At 39.7% G+C, this 10821-nt stretch overlaps 1 protein-coding gene across 10 annotated transcripts in view; it reads right to left on the bottom strand.

Moving 5' to 3' along the window:
* Positions 1-10500, bottom strand: part of LOC139937810 (poly(rC)-binding protein 3-like) — a 94340-nt gene extending 83840 nt beyond the window's left edge. For 6 of the 10 annotated variants that reach the window (XM_071933135.1, XM_071933134.1, XM_071933133.1 and 3 more), the window contains exon 1: positions 10380-10500. The gene's annotated coding sequence lies outside the window, so the exon portion shown is untranslated. Of the gene's footprint in view, positions 1-2625; positions 2745-10379 lie in introns of those variants that run through there. The other 4 variants (XM_071933129.1, XM_071933130.1, XM_071933131.1 and 1 more) reach the window with 2 other exon arrangements.
* Between the last annotated feature and the right edge of the window lie 321 nt (positions 10501-10821).

Below are 10821 nucleotides of genomic sequence, written 5' to 3' on the forward strand. Positions count from 1 at the left end.
ATGAAATAAAAGTTTGTTGTCTACAACTTGTAGAATTTCATTGGAACTAAGAATTGCACATTGTTATGGTGTTTAATATCATCAGCCAAAACTATTGTAACGCTCTTGAGGAAAGAATGGAATATCAAATGATATATATCTCATGAAACTAGAGTCTGCATGACACCAGGCTTGGAATTTCATCTATGAGAGGGAAGTACTTCCATTAAATAATCAAAAAGTCTATGGGAAACTCCTGAAGGGGCACCATGGCCACAACGGGGGCCATGCCCTCCATTGCATCCATGTAATTCCAGGCCTGTGACACAAAAAATCAATAGGTAATGTCCACGTTACACAATTAAACATACAAACACTTTCAATGCAGAGAATAGTGGAATGCCATCATCAGTACTCAAGTCAGTTAATGCACAAAGTGTACTATCTCTTTCTCCTCTCTGTTAAACTTCTTTCAAGAGAATCTGATGAACCAAAAGAATTTTGAAAACATTCCGATTTAAAGAAAGGTCATAAGAAATCACATGCTGAAACACCAAGTTTGCCTACACAGACAACCTAACATGATGCTTTGTTCTTAAAAGGAAAATTCCTGAATAAAGGCGACTTAAAGAGGGAATTTAAATTTCAACTGAAACATTTCAAAGAGCACCACGGCAATGACAGAGGCATGGCGGCTATTGTCTCCGTGTTGAACTGGCATCAGAGTTTCATCTGCAGCTGTTGAAGCATCTTGACTAGCAAGGGGGAATTGAACCCCTCCTCCAACCCAATGACAATAACAATAATAAAACACACAGTGGACAGGTGATGGCAAATGAAGAAAGAAAATGCAGCTTGGAGATGGGAATGGGAAATTCCCAACCAAACATCTCTGTGCTCTTTATCATACAATGCGTTTGATCACATTCTATGCAAGCTATTCAGATGCTTAGGTGCTGCACGGCACACAGCGGTGGTATATATGGATTATGCATACCACACTCTGGATCTTTTTTCAGGGTAACCCCCCTTAACATTTCTGTCTAGACGTAGTCAGTCCTGATAATTCTATTCACGATGACAATCAAATAATGTACGGCTGGTGATTTCAATTTTCTCGTCTTAGACAACACAAATACGGCTTTGGATACAGAGGATGTTTGTAGACCTGAATATAGCATCGGAAATGCACAATATTATCAATGCAAGAAGACATGCCATGCTACACCCATATTCTGCTTCTCTGTGCACTATTTCCAAAAGATGTCACATTGGCCTAGTACCTACTTCTATGAATCATAGTCATGGAATGTATTGTAATGACAGGGTAGATGTTAGGTTGTTGTCTTGAAGTGGACAGAGAAACCACATATCAAACATGCATGCAGAATGTGCTTGATCTCTTGTAGGGTGTTGTAAGGCATAAATATTAACAACTTACTAATTGTCACGTCATGTGAATTTTCTACAGAAAATATGAGATAATAGAACAAAATGGATTATGCTCTCTTAGTCGTGGGGCATGTAAATTACACGAATACTGATTGCATTCATTGGTCATAGCTACATAGCATGATTCTAAACACAGCTACAGAGCATGATTCTAAACACAGCTACAGAGCATAATTCTAGGCACAGCTACAGAGCATAATTCTAGGCACAGCTACAGAGCATGATTCCAGATACAGCTACAGAGCATGATTCTAGGCACAGCTACAGAGCATGATTCTAGGCACAGCTACAGAGCATGATTCTAGGCACAGCTACAGAGCATGATTCTAGGCACAGCTACAGAGCATGATTCTAGGCACAGCTACAGAGCATGGTTCTAGGCACAGCTACAGAGCATAATTCTAGACACAGCTACAGAGCATGGTTCTAGACACAGCTGAAGAGCATAATTCTAGACACAGCTACAGAGCATAGTTCTAGACACAGCTACAGAGCATGGTTCCAGGCACAGCTACAGAGCATGATTTTAGGCACAGCTACAGAGCATGATTCTAGGCACAGCTACAGAGCATGGTTCTAGACACAGCTACAGAGCATAATTCTAGACACAGCTACAGAGCATGATTCTAGGCACAGCTCCGGAAGGGTCAAAGGTCATTTGTCAGAAGTCAAACTCACTGGAAATTTTAACAATGCTTTTTGATCCCCCTTTTATTTAACATCATAATGACAGGTTCAAGGTAATGTAGGCCTATAAAGCCCACACAAAATTGCAAAGTTACAAAATCTGTTATATTCAGCCTGCCAGGTGACCTGAAACCTACATGATAGAGTTTTCCTTCAGTCATCACTTAACCATGGAGGTAGAAAATGTCAACAATTTACAACATATTCTTCATTTAACAGTCCTTTTGTACACTTTTTGCACCCAGCCAACTCTATGTATTCATGAGTGGTCCTGTAGAGCTGACCTTCAAAATAATCGAGGGTCCAACATCAGATCTGGACACTCGAAAGTGTCCTTGGCAACTTAGCAAAACTCACCAGTATCTAATTAAACAACAATCTTGTTACATCAATGAATTGAACATTGGCGGCTCAAAATAATGCGTTAAACACCTTAAAATCAATGGAAGTTTGTAACAATACTAATTGATTGAATGATAACATAAACTGTACACCGTGTCAGCTCACCTGGAAACCTTTTGCCTCTGAGTTTAGGTTGTTGGGTAACCTTTGTTGCTTGTGTTTGTACATACGTGTATGATCGCAGAAAAAACATCCCTTTCTAGCTACACAAGATCCACAAGCCAACCCTGGTCAAGACTGCATGATTGTCAAAATGTGCCTGGGGGTCTAGCTGAATCATTTCCCATTGATCAGCCATTGATCAGTGGTCACCAACAGGGAATTAACTTCACAAAGAGCTGTTGATAGTTACATTCAGGTCAGAGACCATTTAAGGAGAGTACAATTGATTAGGAATTTTCCATTGTTACCAGTTTGAATAACTTTTGCACCAACCTGCACCAACCAGGTAGGGCAAGTTGCCAAAACGTGCATGGGTGTACATGTATTGTACATGCTGTTAAATATAGTACATGCTTAACAGTTAGTACTTGCCTTGTAATGGGCACACTATCACAACGCTAGTAGTACTGGGCAGGGCTTTTGGGACAAAAAGTACAATTTGATTTACATGTTGTTTTCTCTTTTCATTTCTTTTTAACTGCCTGTACTGAGTTCCTCAACATCAGCAATAATTAAACTGAAGAAAGTGGAACACGAATTGTTAATCCAGAACTTTAAATGTCTATTCTTTTTAATCTTAAGAGAAATCTTTCCAATCTTAAAAAGAGAGATTGTATTCCCTTATCAATTTGCAGTAGTCATTACTCCTAGTGCAAGGACCTAGTCTTCACTGCGTGTTAATGACTGGGTTGATGGTTTGCCACTGTCAGTACCATGAAGGGAAGACTGGCCAGCTCCTCACACTTGCATTAAATCATCATGATTTTTGGAGGCCTATTTCACAGATATTTTTGTAATCATTTTCAAATAATGTAACCAGGGCTGGCAATGCATTCTTTAGGATGTATATTTTTTGCATGTGACCTAATCTCTACACACATGTTTTAAGAACTAAGCTACATATTATAAAATAACATCACCGTAAAAAAAGAAATGCTTTCATTGGTGTTCGTCCTAATGCTTTAAGTATTTAATATGTTGGTTTCATGCGCGTGGTACATATGCAATGTGCAAAAAAAAAAAAAATGTGCATAAAGAAAACAGTTGATTATGACAGTTCCCAGCACAAGAAGCACATTTATAACTTTTACAATAATATTAATAAAAGCTTGTTATGGGGCCAATTATTCAAAATGGCAACCATGTCAAAGATGGCCGCAATATCGTATTTGAAGATGGTTTTATGGTTTTACAGCATGTCCTCCAATTCAGTTTAAAGTCGATATATATATTTTTTCTTTCAAGAGTGCTTGATTTTGCTCCAAAATTATTCTGTGTGTGGCATCACGTCCTGGTGCAAGATCTATGGCAAAATGTTTCAAAGAAAATTAAGATTTTCCCAAGATCTTTACATTGGGGAAATAGCAATGTTTTAGGCCTACATGAAAGAAAGATGATGAAATTGCTCAATAAAAATAAAGGACTCATTTGGCAGGAGTTCTGCAAGGCGACAAGCTGGCTCCGTTTTTATTCATCATTGTACTTGACTACACCCTGAGACAAGCCCTCAAAGAACACAAGGATCTAGGCTTCACTATCACCCCAAGAAAGTCTAGAAGAATTGGCAAGTCTAGAAGAATTGGCCCAGTGACCCTCTCCGACCTAGACTTCGCAGATGATATAGCCCTACTGTCTGACAACATCATAGAGGCACAAGAGCTACTCAGCAAAGTTGAGTCGGAGTGTGAGAAGGTTGGTCTCCATCTCAATGCCAAGAAGACGGAGTATATGGTATACAACATTGGGGATCATGCTCCACTTAAGACCTTTCGGAGGTTTATCACTAAAGGAGGTGGACGACTTCAAGTACCTCGGCTCAAGGATGCAGAGCACAGAGAAAGACATCACAGTCCATAAGGCGCTTGCATTGAAAGCCCTCCATGACATGAAGAAGATCTGGACATCTCAGCTCCCCAAGGGTTTCAAAGCTGAGATTTTTTCATGCCCCAATAGAAACATTCCTGCTGTATGGGTGTGAGTCTTGGACTCTCACAAAGGCATTGACCAAATCTATCAATTGTTGCTACACCAGGATGCTATGGATGGCACAGAATGTCTCCTAGAGGGATCACATCACGAACCTGGAGCTCTATGGCAACATCCCCACCTGAGTGAGAAGATCCAAGGAGCGCCCGTTGCGCCTTGCTGGTCACTGTATACGCAGTATACGGCACCCAAAGCTACCAGCCAATAAAGTAATCGCGTGGCCAATAAAGTAATCGCGTGGGAGCCCACTCACGGCAGGCGCAGCCCCGGAAGACCTACCAAGACTATGCTCAAGACCATGATTGAAGACGCCGGAGTAATCAACAAGGAGGAGCTAAACAGCTGTATGCAGGATAGAGTTGTGTGGCGTGTGAGACGTAAAGCCCGACTCAAACATGCAGCAACGCGACAACTTGGGTCAACTGAGTGAGTGAGTGAGTGACACATCGAACATCTAAAATCGAACAGGCGAGGACGAGCAACATGTTCTTTATTTTGCTTGGCCATACTCACATATCAATCAAAGGACCTACTAACTGAAGAAAAGTTTCTTGTGGCGAAACATATTAAACCAATAAAAGCGAAAGTCTGCGTGTTGAGGACTGTATCGAAGTGTGATTCACAGATTAATTGTTCAACATCAGGCCTAGAATTACACGCATGCCAGGCCATGACCCGGGTCTAAGCCTTGGTGCCCCAAGACTTTAAGATTTTCCAATGGAAGTGCCCTTTGCAATATGAAAATTGCCTTGCCCTTTCAAAGATGAGACTCCAGGCCTGCAACATGATTTAAGAAATGTGTGAATTTTACATTTCAACATAAATTGATAAAATGGCTAAAAAGAAAATGATTTCTCCATTTTAATTAAAATTTGTATTAGGGCCTACATATGAAAGATTTTAACAAGGATTTGGTATAAGACACCCACACACTCCTATGCCTAAAGCCTGGTTCAACTGACACGAACAATTTGTGACGTCAAAGTTCATTCGCAGGATTTATGAACCAGGCTTTACACTATATTGAAAATTGTACCTTGCTGACTGCATTTATGCCTGGCAGAGTTGGCATAATCAAACTAATTAGGGTAGGGTTAGGGTAAGGTTTAGGGTATACAGGACATGTCCACACGTACGGGAACCACGTAGATCTAGTGTTCACACACTGGTACCCTGTGTGAGCTTCGTGGCTCCCAGACGCGTTGACATATGTTTTGTACATAAAACACTGATTGGGTATTTTTTCTTTCCTGGATGAACATGTGCAGATAATTCTCCACGTTTCGTCCTGGGAAAACTAATACGCGCACGATCGTCACGAGAGTAGTAAAACGGGAAAGATGGGGACTGAATTACGGTAAGAATTAAAAAAAAAATTAAAATTTAGATTGCTGAGTAGATTTCCTGGACCATTTCCTAGGTCAATGAGAGTTCAAAAATGCGTAGAGCCTTATTTCGGCGAAATTTGATTTAAAAAGAAAAGCGATTAAACCTCATATCGAAATGCCAAAACCCCCTCGTTTGTGTTGTGAGACATGTCAACCAATGACTCAAGGTTCGTGGAGACGATAGCAGAATGAACCTCATAGGGGATAGTTTTAGGAGTAATCGTTGACCAGGCTCTAGCCCATATTGGACTCCTCCATTGCATGCAACGCAACGGAGTCCAGGGTATAAAGGTCCTACGTACACCATTGCGAACAAAATTCACAAATCTGTTAAAAATATTTCTACCTAACTCAGGAATCTGAACTTTTACTCATATGTTCCTTGTAGTTGGAACTCCAAGAGGGCATTATTTAAAATAGTTGTATTTTCTCCTTTGCTGTTGATATTTTGTGACAAGAAAATTAAAATTGACGTTTCCCATCCCACATTGTGCGCTAACTTCCGTGTTCACACTTTCTTGCACCGACTACTGGCGGCGCCATCAACTTGCGTCAACCACCCACTAAGCGGATGGATAATAGTCAGCGAGCAATTTACACAAAGCGCAGAACATAGTATACCGAGCATAGACGTCTTGTGCCAAGACTCCATGTGCTGGAAGCGTACAGATGAGGCTATGAAATTGGCACATGCTAAGTGGCCTCATCTTTCCTAGGAAAAAAATATACGCGCTCAGGAAAGCGCCCTCTGTTGTCCGTCCATATGTACAAGAAGAAGCCCTGTGAAAAAGCAAGATGTCGGCAGACGGCTTTGCTGCTTATAAATATTTTTTAAGGAAAAAACTCCCTTTGTAACTGAAATTCAACCTGAAACTTATAAAAATTCTATTTGAGCTGTGGTACTTTCCAGTTTTATTATGCCTCCTGGATTTTAAATGTGTATTGAAGGAGTTGAAGGTGAGTTGATGGCACCTACCAAGTTGACGGCGAATAGCGGCAAGACAACGCACTGCTCTTACTATCCATTGGTACATGATGATCCACATCGCCAGTGCAGAACTTCAACATATTTTCGGAAATATTTTCTTCCGTGGATATACTTGTTAGCTGTAAAAACTTGTTGAAAATATAGTGAGGGACACTATGAATAGGCCTATATGAACGATATTTCAACTTCTCAAATCAGGTAAAAAATAAAGTCAAATTTGTGTTCGCATCGTAAAGAACCTTTATAATTCCCACGACATAAGTACAGTGGCACTGACTGACGTCCTACCACTACCAGGTCTAACCAGGCTCCTATTTTTGCAGTTAGCCTTCTTAATCTTAATCTAAGTTCTATTCTATTCTATTCTATTTTTATTAACTAACTGGATAACTTTCCGTATGGTGCCACCACTTTTTCACTAATTTTTACAAAAAGGGATATATTATATCATTATCAATCAGGTAAATTAGATAGGCCTACTATATTAATTCATATCGAATGAAAAAGTTGTGGCGCCATACAGAAACTTTTCCAAATCATTATTTTAATACAAAAAGATAGCTATACTCCATGCTTTTTTAACCACTCTACAAACAAATCAGTCACCAGCAGCATTAGCCCCATAAATCGGTCCAATCCACTCCGTATCCTTGGCCCCAGCACCACTGATATCAAAACCTTTCGGAAAACCATCTGAAACTCTCCGCATCATGAAACTTACCAATCTAATACTTCAGAAGTTGCAGATAGCACTATACTTGGAATCGTTCACATAGGTATCACAGATTTTGAGTAAAAATCAAGTAAATTTTGCGTGTGATTTTTCTCAACTAACGCTCTTTTATCGCTCATGCCGATGTGCCGATTGTCCCCCGACCGTGCGCAGATTTTTTTCCCAGGACAAACGTGTGGAATCATCTGCACACATTCGTCCTGGGAAGAAAAGATACTCAATCCGCGCTTCGTGTACAAACATATGGACACGCGTATGGGAACTACAAAGAATGGTTCCCCAATCCGTGCTTTGTGTACAAACATACGGACACGCGTCTGGGAACAACAAAGAATGGTTCCCAGACGCGTGTCCGTATGTTTATATACACGAAGCGCGGATTGGGTATCTTTTCTTCCCAGGACAAACGTGTGCAGACGATTCCATTAGTTGTCCGTTAGTTGAGAAAATTCACACCCAAAATTTAAAATTTTTACTCAAAATCTGTGATACCTATGTAAACGATTCCAAGTATAGTGCTATCTGCAACTTCTGAAGTATTAGATCGGTAAGTTTCATGATGCGGAGAGTTTCAGATGGTTTTCCGAAAGGTTTTGATATCAGTGGTGCTGGGGCCAAGGATACGGAGTGGATTGGACCGATTTATGGGGCTACAGCAGCATGCGCAGTGTTAGCCCACCTTGTTGAGCTGTAAATGTAGGCTGTTTCAGTCAAATTTAATGCAGGTGATTTTTTCTCTGACAAGATGTGGTCTGTTAAGGTGTATTCTTAGAAGTAAAAATCAATTTAAAATTTTGAAATCGGATGTTTGGTTGCAGAGATATACCGTTTTTAATGAGCGAGGATCGTGTTCAAGTTCAATTCTTATGTTTTTCTTCATATCGGCCACGGCCAAGTTTAATGCACAGCCTATGGCAATAGAGGGCGCACACTAGGCGAGCGCCCTCTATCACTGGGGAGGTTTACAAACTGTGCTTTGAGGAGGCGCTAGTATGATTTTTTATGAACGGCAAAAAGTGATATTTTGTGAATAAAACTAAGGAGCGGCATCGTGGGGGAAATTGTTAACTATAAAAATTAAATATGTGTTAAGTTTTGCAGGTGTTTGTGTGAATATTCTTTATTAATTATGTCAACAAATAGCATTATTAAATTAACCAGAATGGAATAAAATTAAAGAGTTTGTGACTGGTGTTTTCTTTAATTTAAGATCAGTTGATCCTTTGATTTAAAATTGTAGCATTAACACAGTAAAAATTTAGAACAATCTTTAAAAAACTTGAGGATGAAGGCATTGGTATACATCGATTATTTTTGTTATATTTACAAAGACAATTTCTAAAAACCAATGGCTATATACAATCAATTTTTTTGTTCAACTTTCGTTTCAATTAGTATAGGCCTTTAAAAGTATGTAACAATACTAGTTTCTTTTGACTCAAGATGAGCAGTCTGTTTATATCAATTCAGAACGTAGAAATTATCAAAGAAACAAGATCGGGCAGCTTTCCAGCTTTCTATTATTAGAGCCCCGGCCTATCAAACTTATTGTAACACACGCCCTCTTGTGGTGGCACATCACGGAAACACGAAGATGTACGAGTACGACGTACATGTACAAGATGCGTATTTAGGACAACTTTGCAAGAAATGGTCTAACAAAACCTTTCTGCGGGAGAAGAAAACATAATCAAGATACACCAAATTTTCACAAGTTTAACTTAAAAGTATGGGAATTAGCACTGACAAAGTCGCATTCAATTTTGATGATTGTCTCTGGAAGAAATCTTGATTCAAAAAATGGAAAACGCCGACAAAAATAGGTTTTTATGGTAAAAGCTATGCGACTAGCTGTACGATGTGCGGAATTTTATCGGCTACACGATGATGTAATCGTTATCTCATTTTGTGTAAACATGTGCTCCCGCATCGCAAAAAAACGTCTTCAGGCTTCTTCGGCGCTTTCCGAAGATTTTCAAAATCCGTTGTCCACGGGGTTCAAAGTTGACGTCATGCACAAACGAATGGGCGCTGCACGCCAGGCCAAGCCTCTTTTTTTTGTCGTTGCTCTCTTTTTTTTACAATATCTCCGAAAGTATTCATCCGATTTCGAATATTTTTAAAAGGTAAGCACGAGGAGAGAATGCTCCTGCCTGCTGTCAAGTCTCATAGTTATGAGTTGTACAAAATGTGAGTTATGATTTAATATATTTCGTTCTTTTTTTTCGGGGCTGTGTGCGTGTGTGTTTTGGTACACGTAAAATCAACTTGATGAAACTGCCTAGTAAATGGCTCCGCTTTTAACATCGGTCTCATCACTGTCGCCATCACTGTAATGGCGACAGTGATGAGACCGATGTTAAAAGCGGAGCCATTTACAGCTCAACGAGGTGGGCTAGAGCAGTGCGACAGTGACACTGCCGAGTGCTAAAAAAAAATTATACGAATCTTGTCTTCGTATCGTAGTATAATTATAAATAAGGTTCAGATCAGAAATAAAGCAACAAATTATTATCTTTTCTATCGTACGTCGGTCAGATTAACACTAAGTGTAAGTTGAACCACGGAGTCCGTGCAAAACGTACTCACGTACTCTACCTACCTTTCAAAAACTGTCAGTTGCATTTCTTGGTTTTCTTGAGGGGCTGTTCTGCGATCGACTTGAATAATTTCTTCATCCATGAGGTCTGTCGATTTATTGCTGCTCTGCTGCTCGCTGTCAATTACCTAGACTGGTACCCGATTTTAAAAGTGTTTGTAACGTACACCGAACTCATGAGGATTCTAGAAACTATACTGAAATTGCGGACTGCATGCGTCAATTAAAAATTCATAAACATGCTCAAGTCAACCGACTTCTTAAAATAGGACACACTTTGGACATTCTTCTTCTTCCATTCAAGTGTTGCTTCTATGAATTTTCTACATGTATTCTAATTCACAAAACGAACTGTCAGGGATTCTGGCCGAATACATTGTTGGTTCGTTTAATTGTTTAAAAACAAACAATAATAGCATAAAAACACTCTTACAGAAATAGAGGG

This window comes from Asterias amurensis, chromosome 5, assembly GCF_032118995.1.
Source record: "Asterias amurensis chromosome 5, ASM3211899v1".
Lineage (NCBI taxonomy): Eukaryota > Metazoa > Echinodermata > Asteroidea > Forcipulatida > Asteriidae > Asterias > Asterias amurensis.